A 14,068-nucleotide genomic window follows, 5' to 3' on the forward strand; every position below is an offset into this window, starting at 1 on the left:
AAATAATGGAGTTACATAACAGTTTGATAGACTGAGGGTTTGCTAGAAAATTATTTGTGAGTTAACATATTTCAACATAATTTAATTTACATCATCTACTTTATTCCAGTGCACAGAACGGAGACATGTAATAAGGCAGAACTGCAGTGGGTATGGGTATCACAATACTGATGTTTTCTAACTCCCAAATGTTTACCTTTGCAGCCTAATATTACAGTAAATCGCTTTCATATTAGCCAAAAAAAAAAAAGTGAGTTAGAAATAGAGGCTGACCATAAAGTCTCTTTGATAGTGTAAAGCTTTCTTAAAAGAGCTGATGGATTTGACAAGGTCACCCAACTGACCCTCCTTCCCAGGATGCCCATACTGCTGTGGTCTCTGAGAGAGCCACACTGGTTTTACATGGGAGATAAAAGAATAGGCACTAATTAGTCCTGCTGGAAAAACTTTGAAATCAAAGCTAATATAGTAGGTAAGCACAGAGTTAACTTATCTATCTATACTGCTACTAGTTTTGCAAACTACTTTGTTCATAACTAACTTGGAAATAGGAGACTGTACTACGCAGTTGTTATGCTCCACAACTGTCAAAGTAGGTTCTGTGGATCTGTTTCTTTTTTTTTTTTTGCTCTTAGTTCCCTCTTGTAAATGTGACATAATGACCTAACCTATCTCTAGTGTCAGAGCACCTGACATTATTCCTGGTAATGCCACAAGTCATCTCTTAAAATTAGATGCTTAATGAGCTTCAAATTGACAAAGGGGAGGACATTGCCTCTAGTTTTGTTTCAATCATAGCTAGATTGGCTTGTTACTGTTGCAGATCCTTATAATTCATAAAATTATGATTAGCTTCAACTTCATGCGTGAGCACATGCAAGAGAGCATCACACATCTGTATGAATCTGAACATGATGGAAGGAGCAAGCTATTTTAACAGATTACTGTAACATCATTCAGCAGTTTTCAGGGAGAAGGTAATTGCAGACTATAACTGCACGACAAAAAATACTTCGTGTTGTAAATTGTTGTGCTCACCTTTGGTCTGGTTCCATGGCCCCACAGTAGAAGCCAGCTTTATGTCCCCTTCTTCAGACACCAGTAACAGCTTGGCCACAGCAAGCAGCCCAGACTTCATCCTGAGCTTAGTGTTGTTCTTGCATGTTCTGTGCAGAATTTGCAACCCATGTCAAATCATAACATCATAAAAGCCCTGTTGGCCAGGCTGCTAGTCCACCACATTTGCTGCTATGCTTCCAACAGGACAAGAGGAAATGGTATTTAAGGAGAATACCTGAGCCTGGCCTCTAGCTACAGGTCATTCCCTTCACAGTCCCCAGTGCAATTGACTACAAAATCCATGTATTACCTGTTTATAGACTTGTTGTCTATATATTTCTCCTTTTTTTTCTGATTCTGTTAATACCATCTGCTTCCACGACCCCGTTGCAGATAGTTCCAGAAGTTCACTATTTGCTGTGTAATACAGTACTTCCTTTTGTCTGTTTTAAACCTACATGACACCAGTTTTATCAAGTGACCTCTAATTTTAGTATTAAAGGTTTAGTGAAGGGCACTTACCTTTTCGCCACCATTCTGACTTTGTGCACCTCTTTCATAACCCACCCACTTTGCTCTCCAAAGTGAAAAGAGGGCAGAAGAAAATGCTGAGAGTTAAGACAGCTACCCTTTCAATCATTCCAGTTGCCCTTCACTGTTTCTTGTTCAAGTACTCCCCTCTTGAGATGCAGAGCACAGCATTACTCATATTCTTAGTATGTGTACAGTCTAATTTAAAGCTGGATCGGTAATGTAAAAGGAGACTAGGAAAAATAAACACATTTTAGATGGTATACCTTCAGAGTGACACTTCAAACTGATGCATCAATTGAACCAACAGATAACAAAGCATAAAAGCCTTTTGTAAAGCTGATACAAGACCCAGTGTTTTACTTCTAAAATTTCTATAGGAATTGCACATAAAACTGCTACAGAAACTCTTATGTAAATGGCTGCTTAATCACTAGAAAGGTATAACACAACTGATGAATGTATCAGATAGGTAAAGATAGAAATGCAATGACTGTTTTCAGTAGTACAAAACTAAGTAGACTTATTTTCTTGGATATGGAGTTTTATCACTTAGACATATATTACCAGAGAATGGAATAAATCTATGTCATTCTTAAAATGTTATTTAATTTTCTCATGTCTACACCTATGGTCTCTTTTTAATGGGCTGCTTATGTCAAAGGTTGTCACATAAATAGATAACCTTCAGCTTGCATGCTCAGCTCCTTTTTTGATTTGTATTACAGCAAGTATACCAACCTGTAGGCTGATCATAAAATAATACTTTTATTTCAGTGGTGGAAGAGAATTTGGATGTCTTTTTAATTATGTGGCGGTTTTTTTTCTTAATAGCTATTATAAAACAAAGATTGCACATTTTTCCTTGAGAGAATGAGACACAAATACCTGTGTATTTTTAGTAAAAAATACTCTCTCTTTTTTCATTGTTTTTGTTTGGTTGTCTGTTTGTTTGCCTGGAAATATTATGTATTCACGATTAAGTATTTGTTTTAAGTATTCAATAGTAACTGCAGGCAGAATACAACCATCAGTGTGCTAAGTGAAGGCTGAGGTCTATCCTGCTTCTGTGGGCTAGATTCATTCCTGTCCTTCTTGGATACACCTGTAATGGAACTAAAAACAGAATCAGTGGAGTTACATGGGTGTAATACTGGTATAATGAGACAGTGAAACAGTCATGTATTAGATATTCCCAGAAAGCTTTTAAACAAATGCTGTGGTGTTGCTTTTAAAGAGGTTATTGATGAAATCTACTAAACATCATTTTTTTATAACACTTCTTAAGTACAGTTTGGTGGTCCCCTCAGGGATGCATTTGTTTAGCCAAGTGCAAAAATATAGGTTGCAGCAGATACTTTTAAATATCATGCCTGACAGCTTGACGATAAAACAGGCACAATATTTAAGTGCTTCATATTACAGAGGGACAGGATGAGCTGCTTTCAAAACTCAAGGTTCATTTTCCATTGCAAAATATGTACATGCAGCCATGAATAAGCAAAGGCAGACAATAGGCATTGAGTCTCAACTGAACACTGTTTCCTCCAGAATATTTCTCTTCCAAATTTCTCTTTCTCTTTCAGGCTGAGAGTATGGCCCTTTGCAGAGGCTTACATCTTTGTGTAGCTTACAGCGTGTTTGCACACTCTTTGGAGGCTGACCCGCGCTTGCTCCTCCTGGTCTCTAAGGTAAATGGATGTACGCCAGCGCTGATGCAAAGGCAGCATGCCTGAGCCAATACCATAATCTCTGCTGAGAGCACAGTGGTTTTGGATTGGAGCTGGTGGGCGTCCAGCCAGCTGGAAGGGAAGGTGGAGCAAGGGCAGGTCTGCCTGCCAAAGACAGTGATTACAAACCTGTAGGCTAAAATTAGCTGGTCCTCAGGATGAAAAAAAAAAAAAAGGCCTGAGTCTAGTTGGAGATCAAAACTTGGGTCACAGCTCTTGATCAAGCAATGTTTAAGTGCAAGTCTGCCATCCGCAAGGAGCATGCACATTTTAGAAACTTATTTTAGGCAAGGACACTTAATAATTTAGTGAGTGTTATTTGGAGAAGTTTACACTTTCAAATCTAAGTTGACATGATTTTATATTTATATATGTGTCCAAAAGGAGAAAACAGCTTTACTCTAACTTGTCCATTGCACAAAATGAGAAGCAATATATGATATCCACTTTGCAGTAGGCTCAATGGCTATGTAAGGGGAACACTAAACTGAAATTAGGCTGCTTTATTTGGCGAACAATTTTTAAAAGGAGAATGAAAGGAATATCTTAGAATCAAGTCAAGGGTACCCAGGTAATTGAATGTTATTAACACATGGGTTGTTTTGAGTGAGGTTATATTTTTTTCATTAAAAAAGAAAAAAAGTGAGAAGATATTGTCTGAAGAAGCTGAAAACTACCTTGTCTTGACCTAGGAACATGACTAGGAATAACAGATAATTTGAAAGATTCAACTGCTTTTTTAAAGCAGACAAATGACTTTTGTTCAACACAATAAAAAATTAAATATCCTTTTATTCTTGTTTTTGGCTACAATAACTTGAACCACCCCTTGCTGGATGATGAAGATCAGTTAAAACACTTATTTGGATCACTTACTCAAGTGAAAAGTATGTATAAAAAATACCTAAAATATTCTAACTGTTAATCTTGATTAGGCTGCTTCATATTAAATATATTCACATAACAATAGAAGTATCTTTTTTTTTCTTTTTTTAGAAACAAGTTACTGTACTTTACTAAAACAGTCTGGAAGTGACAGGAGATCAAATCTGGCATTGCATGTTGTGGGTTTGCAACAGTCAAACTATCCATTCAATGCAATGGTTGCAGCTCCAAAAAAAAAAAAAAAAAAAAAAAACAAACAAACAAACAAAAAAACCAGACTGAGTATTTTTAGATGTACAGAACATATTAACATTTCATCTGAAAGATTTTTTTTCTTAAAATTGCTCTGTCTTTAATGTAAGCCTTGGGTTATGGACAAAAGAGCCTCCTACATGTTTATGTGCATGTACACACACACATTAGCACACAATTGTATTTCTTCAAAGTTTTTTTCCAAGTAAATCTAAGACAGGCTGCAGAATACTGACAGATAATTACAGGGAATACAGTACATCAGCTTTTCTGTCAGTGGAGTGAAGAACTATGCTATAGATCAACTGCAGCAATGTAACTAATTAGTTTGTAATATGTAGTGGTGTAGGTTTACAATGGAAAGAACGATTCAGTAGAGGTGAATAACCTGTGCGTAAATGCAAGAGGTATGCATGGAAGGAAGCAAAGGCATGACAAAATTGCCCACGTAAAAAATAAATAAAAGTAAAATTAAAAAAATAATAATAATAAAGCCAATGCAATAAACTTTTAAAGATTTCTGGGGACTGGGGTAAAAGCTGTTTTTAGATAAAACAGATGGGGCATGCTGGAAGGAAGGGAAGCCATCCAGAGGGACCTAGACAGGCTGGAGAGGTGGGCCTGTGTGAACCTCATGAAGTTCAAAAAGGCCAAGTGCAAGGTCCTGCACCTGGGCCGGGGCAATCCCAAGCACAAATACAGGCTGGACAAAGAATGCATTAAGAGCAGCCCTGAGGAGAAGGAATTGGGACTGTTAGATGAGAAGCTCAACATGAGCTGGCAATGTGAGCTTGAAGCCCAGAAAGCCAACTGTATCCTGGGCTGCATTAAAAGAAGTGTGCCCAGCAGGCTGAGGGAGGGGAATCTCCCCTTCTACTCTGCACTTGTGAGACCCCTCCTTGTATTTCTGTTGTTCATTTGTGCAGATTCTACAGCTCGGTTTAGACCAATGGAGAAATTTAGTAACTTTGCTAATGGGGCAGGTGTCTCCAGCCCCATATATTTCTAAGCCATTTTATCACTAAGGCACTTTCACTGTGATTTGTATGAATATTAATTTTAATTTAATATTCTCAATGCAGTTCTTGCTGAAGAATTTGTTAGATCCATTGCCTTTTTAATACACCATGATCACGCTTGGAAAGCATATGCTATTAATCAAAGAAATCTTGTCCAGATTATAAAATCCTGGCCACTTTGCATTCCTTACATATATGGTTTAGCATCACTTGCTTTCTGTTTAAACTTAACAGTGAATAGTAATAAAATGAAAATGGCCTAACTATTTGAAGTACTGTCTCCTTACTACTTTTGGTGTTTATTACTATTATTATTTATTAATTCTGTTGTCTTCAAATTATATTCCTGCTTCTTATGTACATATGTTTGTTTGAAAGTTAGCATCTCTGATGTGGATAGAATTTAAAGTTGAAAAAGGGTAGTTGTGATCTAAAGTTGTTCGGCTAGTTCTAAACACGTTCACAAAACAGAGCACGTATCCTAGACAGGCTAGAAAATAGGTAGGTAGCCAGTAATCGTGTGGAAGACACAGTAAGTTATATAAAATGAAACTGAAATTTTAAGATGTCCTATTTATTATAGAATAACAATAATTTCACGGTGGACTATTATTTGGGAATCAAACTTTTTAATTTAATAATGTAATTTTTTAATGTAATTTAAACAAAATATGTATTGTTCACAATGATTTTACATGAAGTTTGTTTTTTTTAGAAATGCTCTTTTGTCAACACAAGTGGAAACAAATTGATCCAATATTTTTTCCAATTGAATTTTAACGTCAGTATTCCTGATTCACATTCACATATTCTGATTTTTTTTTAAGAAAATTAATAAAATAGAATCAGGAATAGATTTTTAAGGGAAGTCATCTTACCTTTTAATTTTCAGACTATTGCATAAAATGATACATAAAGACAGTATAACGATGTTGGTATATCTCATGGGTATATTTAAATGACATACTACTGTTAAGACTTGTATTTGAGTCATTTGCATATAAATCAGAGAGACATGTTCAAGTTGCTATAATTTCAGTCACAGAATACCTAATTAAACTGCCTTTTTTTTTCCCCATAAAATAACTTCCTAGCTCCTTTTCTCCCCTCATAGCCATATAAAAATAAAGCCTCAGATGGCTCTTCTGGTGTGTCCCAAAAAGGGCTGAAAGCAACGTTTTAACTTATCAACAAAATAAAGAGTTATGCAGACACAGTGTTTTTCCGTAAAGCTTTGATTTTGTTCTGAAGCAAGGGTAGATTCTGTACCTATTTTTAGCAGTATGGAATTTCAAATTGTTGAATTGCATTCAAGACAAATACACAGTTACATGTAGTATAGTACATAGTTATGAGGTGTAAATCTTGTAGAGCATTTTTACTGCTACTGTTAGCTTAAATATTACTTAACTTGTTCTTTAATGATCTGGAAAAAAGCAGAAATAACAATTATATTTCATTCTTGGCTCTTAAAAAAAAAATAAATCAGGGGGTATACAGAAATGCCAAAGTAAAGTGTAATTTGGGGAGTGATCCTTTTCTATTTATGAATTGTGACAACTATTTTACTGCCTGGGAGCACCCGTAAGGAAATAATAGTTATGTCTCTGTATTTGGGTAATAAAATAAAAAGAATTTATTGCTCATATCTCATTTTAAACAGTCAAGAAATGTCTCAGTCACCGGGAGGCCAAAGAGGGGGACAATCACTCTTGGCACCTGTTTTCTGTGAGAAAAATGTCTGTGAAAGAATGACTTAAAGTAAAGAGGATGCTCAAATAAGCAGATGTGTACTTGTGTATGACACAAAATCTAGGGAGAAAGCATGCCTCAGGGAGTAAGGAGATGTCTTAGGCAAGCATGGGGAAAAGAGCCCTTCTGTCCCATACGGACAGAATTGATTGCCTGCATGGTAGAGATGCCTTAGTCTGTAGAATCATTTCTCTTCTATAGAGACTGTAAGTGCTTGGTGGCAATTTTTGGAAGAGATATTAAAAATGTATTTGCATACAGCTATGTACTGAAGTGTGCACGCTTGCAAGTTTCCATGACTAATCACATCGTAACAGGCTTTTGTGTTCCCACAGAGCATCTGTGACAACTTCTGTGCTACATTTGGGAGTCCATTCTGATGAGGAGTTTTACAAGGATTTCTATGGATCTTTTGCATCCTCTTCTGCTGTCCTGTGTTCTGAGACGGGTCTCATTTCCACCAACAGATAGAATTTTGCATAACACAAAAAGGAACTAAGGTCAGAGCAATTTCACCAAGTGTTATCTTCTTTTCACTCTTTTCTTTTTGAAATTTTATTTCTTTTCATGTGTGCCTTTGAAAGACAGTCTAATTTTAATTCAAAAGACACTCTTCAGTGAACTTATGGCATACTGGGTGTAATAAGAGATAAAATATTTGATATTAAGTGTAACCACTGAGAAATATAGGCATTTTAGAAATCATAGCTGACAAGGAGTTTCAGACTGTCTAATACCTTATGTGCAGGCACCAAACAATTCCCTCGGGGGATGAAATGATCAATACAGAAATAGATTTTATGGTATGTAAAAGTGGTATGTAAAATGGTTCAAAGAAGGTCTTTGAAACTCTGTTATGCAGAAGCAGTTGAAAGAGGAGATGGATTGGAAAAGTGACCTGATTCAAAAAGCTATGCTACACTAAAAAAATACACAAAAACTCATATATATATGACCAAAAGGAATACATTTTAAACTAAAAATTGTGATTCACCCAGTCATTATTAAAAAAAAATAAACAAAAAACTTTCAGGTATAAAGTAACAATAAATGTGCCATAATTTCTATGCTTGCTAATTTTTTTCTGGAACTTCTGGCAGTGGCTTTTGAATATGACTTCAAAGAGGCTTTCTTATGAAACAGGAGATAGCAAAACTAAGAATCAGTCCAGAAGGCTTTTAGTATTAGTAGAAGTGGTTATAATATCATAAAAAGGATAGAAAGCACAAGTCATGACTCAAACTTTGAGTCGGTGTTTTTGGATATCCTTGTCTCACATATTAGAGAAGTGGGCTCAGAATGCAAAATTTCTATTTTTGCTTCAAATGCACTAAGTGTAAGAAGCTGTTACCCTAGTTTGTATTAGAGTACTTTGGATTTTGTGAAATATAGCTAGGTTAATATGCTTTTGGATTTCTTCTGTAGATGGAGTAGCTCCTGAGAGTTACTTTGTGCCGACAGACAATTTTAAGTTCACATTTGTAAGGTTTATTATATGAAGCAGTAGTGCTGGACCCAATGAAATTCTTGGGTGACTTACACTAAAGTAGTTACTTCTACCGCAAGTAGATGAACGTCTGAGTTACTGCAGCTTTTCACATGCTCTTTTTTCATGTATCATATGTCTATGTCAGAAGAGGTTTAATGCCAAGTACAGAAAGAGGAGGAAAGAAAAGGAGATAAAATGATCTACTGGAAGGAATAGAGAAGAAGGAAAGCTTGCTTTCTCATTCAGCTCTTCAAGCCAAGACTTGGCAAAGGAAGGACAGTGCTGTACAAGGTTGGTAAAATGAGGAAACCTAGCTTGAAGTGTAAGCAGTTCTAAAATTCAGCAGGGAGACTAAGCAGTTATAACCAGAAAGCGGAACATCAGTCCCCAGACTGGGAATCCAATGCCAGGGGATGGGAAGCAGATTAGGTGCTGCGTAACTGAGAAGGGTAGAGTGGGCAAGAATTTCCAAAACTTTGCCTGTGCCAAGTCATTTTCCTTTCATGGTGTGCCCTGGACCATGTCCTGACTGCAGTCTTGCACGTGTCCAGGACACAAAGGAAGCCAGCAGGATGTTCCCCATAGTTAAGCTTCAAAGCTAAGTAGGAGGGTAAGCTGTTTTACATTTTCTGTCTCTCCTGCCACATTCTAGTTTCAGTATTACAATCACAGGTGCAGAAAGATTAATGCTAGAAATGTTCATTAGACCAACTAGTCTGGATTTGTGTATCTTAGACTGTTTAAATTTCACATGATATTTCAGAGCCCAAGAATTAGTTTGCATTTGACCTAAATGATCTTTCAGAAGAGCGGCCAAGCTGAAGAGATGAAGAAACTACCAAAGTTCTTAGAAGCTTTTTCTAATAGTTCCTACTTTTTCCTGAAAATAAAATGTCTTCTCTAGCATCACATTTCAGCAATTTGTTCTTGTTATCCCTTAGAAACAGAAGCCAGATAGTACTTACTTTAGGCAGTGTTTTGTTGTGTTTTTTTGTTGTTGTTGGTTTGTTTGTTTGTTTGTTTCCCTCTGAAGTGGTACACTGCAAGTAGATCTCCTTTCAGACCTCTCTTCAGAAGTTAAATACGTTCCTCTCTTTAAATGCTTGTCTTTGAGCCATGGGGTTTATTTGAGAGCCAATTCTCCATACTTCGTAGCTCCCAAATTTTATATCTTGCCATTAAAATTATTTTCACCATTTTTTTCTAAATTATACATGACATCTACCTTTCACTACTGTGATAGGCCTTGAGGTCAAAGTATTCCTCTTTATTGAATGTGGAAACTTTTGTTTTTGGGAGGTAAAACCATTCTCAAAATATTTCTGATTTTTAGTATTCATTTCTATCCAGCTCTTTCATTTAATTTATTGCAGATGGAAAGGGAAAACAAAAAACACAGAAAAAAAATCATTTTCAATTAATGGGAAGTAGTCAGTGTAAAGTTAAGACAAAGAATCAAGCTATATAAATACATGTAGCATTAAACACAGGAAAAATGAACAGTATATCAAGATGTATACTGATTCGATACAGACTGTAAGATTTCTCCCAGCAGTTTTCGATAGGGTCTTAGATCTTCCATAGAAATAATAATTGTGTTCCAGGTTTTAACTCAGCTTAGATATCGATAATGATAAAAAAAAAAAAATTGATTACAAAATATTCAGAATATGAGAAAATAAACTCGGGGGGGGTGGGGGCGGCTGGAACGTAAATATTAATATAGTAGATCTCATGGTACTCAAACAAGGGTTGATATTTTCACTTAATCTCCAAGTCCTTAACACAAGTCTCAATGCCAGCACATCCCACAGTCTCTTCATTCTCCTGCCTGAATTACTACCTAAACATTCTCCCATGTGTGGAAAACAACCTCATTGCCAAAGAGCAGAAGTGGTAGCTATGGTGGGATCTCCATCAAAGGCAGACATGACAAGGAGGCCCCAGGGACATTACCAGCTGCCACTCTTCAGAGAGAGAAGAGGGCTATGAACACAGGGAGCAGCAGAAAAAGGGAGGTTTCAGAAATCTTTAGGTTCAAAGATTTTCATCATGAAAAACAAATCATGGAGAAGAAAGGGATGACCACAGCCTGACCTCATCAAAGAGGGAGCTATTGTTTTCCCAACTGGAAAAGGGGGAGGAGAGGAATAAGACACTGAATCAAAAAGAAGACAAGCATGGACAAAGCAGAGCTAAAAGATATCCTGTATGACTTTGAAAAAATGCTATGTCCTAAGAAACGTGCTAGTTTTTTTAAAAAAGGAAGTGAAAATAGAGTTGACTGAAATAAATTTGATACCTGGATTCTGACTGTGTTTGAAATACATCACAACATCAAAGATGAATCCATAGGGTCAGCAGAAAGGTATCATCCTAGGGAGTTCAGCCAAAGACAAATGGCACTTCCGAAAGAGAACATTTTGAAATGGAAAGAGAGGAAAAGCACTATGCAACAAGCTTTAGCACTGTGGGACAGCTCATTTGCTGAAGTAGATCCACACAGCAGGATAAAAACAACAGCATGTTGTCATAAAAAATGCATATAAAAGGAAAATAATATTGGAAAAGGAACTAGAAAATAAATTACAACAGTAAAATCTTTGGATTAAAAGTTGAAATTTACTTCCTGATGGAAATACAGAAAGTTTAAAAAAAATAATCTTGCAAGTGCTTCAATTACATTGCCCCTGGGAGCCAGGGACCACTGAACCTTGCTCTAAGCCAATTAATTTTATTTTTTATTGAGGTGAACTTTCTGATATGTGGAAAGAGCAACCATTGCCAAGACAGCTCAGGGAGCAGGATCCCTATCTCAGACAGAGACTTTCCCATCGCTGTTTTAGAGTAGCTACCGGCTGTTCAGAGGTTCCTCAAACCTGAGAGGTTCAGTGTGTCAATCGAAGCTGGAGAACAAATGGCAAAGCATCTTTCTCCTCCTATCCCCAATCAAAAATGTCTGTTTCCAGCTGGCCATAACAAACAGATCTGCTGCTGCTGCATCTGAGGGAATCTGTTGTTACTCCTCTCAACTGGGAGATTCTAAAAAGCTTGGGTGCTCTGGGGTGTGTACATGTGGAGAGCACTTGTGCTCCATAAATGATGTTACGAACAAGAAAACCCCTCAGAGACAGTATTACCCAGCTGGATGCACAGTGTCAGGTTTCTGTTGGTAAGCAGTTAAAAGGTGTTAAATTAGTCTACAGCCAGGAACACTTTTGAGAACCTTAAATGAATAACTTAGCACCAATAGTAGATGTACAGTAAACATTAGATAGATAAGCACTGGAAAAAGCATTGTAATATTCTTAAGGTTCCCCATTCTGACAATACAAAAGGCTGGTGGAATCAGCTGTTAAAATACAGCAAACCTTAATTCACCATACTTACATCAATGTATATATTTTATAGTTATGAATTTCATATATTTATATGTTTAATGTTATTTGTGCTTTAGTATATTTCACATTAATATATTTATATTTGTGTGTATAACATAATCTGTTTCTATATTTATTTATATACTTACCCTACTGGTGAACATTAATAATAAGTCAAATGATTTTCCTCATTGATATTTGTGCAGAATACCAAAAATCAGTCTGTTTTCTCAGCATTACTGCCCCATTTGTGTCCTCATTCCCTGCTTCTGCCATTCATCACTACAGCTTTACTTCTGGACATGGGCACAGGTCCCCAACAGTTCACCATCTTCTTTGCCTGCTTTTCCCTCTCACCTTGTTTGCAAGGTTCTCATTTTGGAAGCTCCCTCTTTCATTTCACTCTCAAAATTTGCTACCTTGCCCTCTATTTTTATAAGGGCAAACTTACTCATTTCTATACCACAATCAGGTGCTTCATTAAGCTCATCAAGATGTACTGATCTTTTTCCTTTCAGTCTGCTTTTTGATCGGTTTGTTTCTTTTGCATTGAATTTATGGAACTAATTCCTTTTTTTGTGTAAACACCTTCATATTTTCCTTTCCGTTGCGCTTTGTTTTCCATTCTTAAAACTTCACTGAAGCTCTCATTTCATTTTCTTTTAATTATTTTTCCCTTTTTTTAATTATTGTAAATCTGAAAATCTTCAAATCATTTGTAAGTATATTCGAGAATAAAACTGCTTCCCAGCCAAGCCCTACAAGTATAAATTCCTTCCCATTTCTTCTGATAGGAGTATATATAGAAATATCCTATTTTTATATATAAGTCCAGTTCTTAATGGACCTCAAAAACAATAACTATCTGCTTTTTATTCAAAGAATAGTATCAAAAAAAAAAATAAATTTGAGCTGTGAGTCACCACTGCATGTAATAGCTTCTTATCACTAACATGCTGTTTGTGAGATCCCACCAGTAACTTAACTAGTCTGTGATCTCTGGATAATAGCTACAGTGTACAGAATCTGACTTTTTAGTTACCAATGTTTTTTAATTCCATGTTTTATACATAAATCAACTATTCCTATCTATTTATCAACATTTTTATATGCATTTAGACAATATGTATTCTTAATCCGTTCTTTTAATTGTTTTAATTTGCCATGATATGCAGGGGATCAGACAAGTATTAAACCTGTAGTCCTCTTCTGCTAAGACCTTTTAAAATTCAAAGGCAGACATGATTGCTAATTCAGAAAGGGTATAAGATTTGGTCTATCTCAGCTTTTGTTATGCATATATTTTTACTTGAAAAGTCCTGTTTGCTGTTCCTTTAAGAACTCTTACTCTCTCAAATTCTTTCACTTAAGACAGGTTTGTGCTTTCCAAAGTCATCTTTCTTTTAGATAAAGAAATCTCAACAACTTTAACAGTAATAGTAATACTAATTCTAACAATGTATTAACACTTGTGATCAGAGATAATCTTATGAAAGACTGTAATGAAGAAGGTAGCTTATGCTGCTTATAAATATTATATTAATATATATATTATATATTAATATGCATTTCTATATTCTAAATGTATCATAAATCAGCTCTGTTTAATGGTTACATTCAGTATATCTATTACAGATTCCTCTGTGACAATAAGCTCTCTTCAAAGCCACACAACAAAACTCCCAATAAAAAGAAATTCTGTCAGGTATTTTGCTAGTGCATTCACAGACATAGCTAGTTGGCTTTGCCAGCTTAGATGTATAGTGTTATCTGCAGAAGCCTAGGGAATTTTGTCTTTATCAACTACAGATTAAATAGAAACCTATGTCCTCTGAATATCCTATAATTCTACAGAATGCTGTGTCTGTAAAACAGTGATTGAGAAGACAATTTTCCCCTAGCATTAATCACGCGGCTTATGGAAGTACTCCCATGCCTGGTAAAACTAGATCAGTACATTAAGGCATCCTG

Source organism: Anser brachyrhynchus, assembly GCF_964034855.1.
Source record: "Anser brachyrhynchus genome assembly, chromosome: 4".
In the NCBI taxonomy this organism is placed as follows: domain Eukaryota; kingdom Metazoa; phylum Chordata; class Aves; order Anseriformes; family Anatidae; genus Anser; species Anser brachyrhynchus.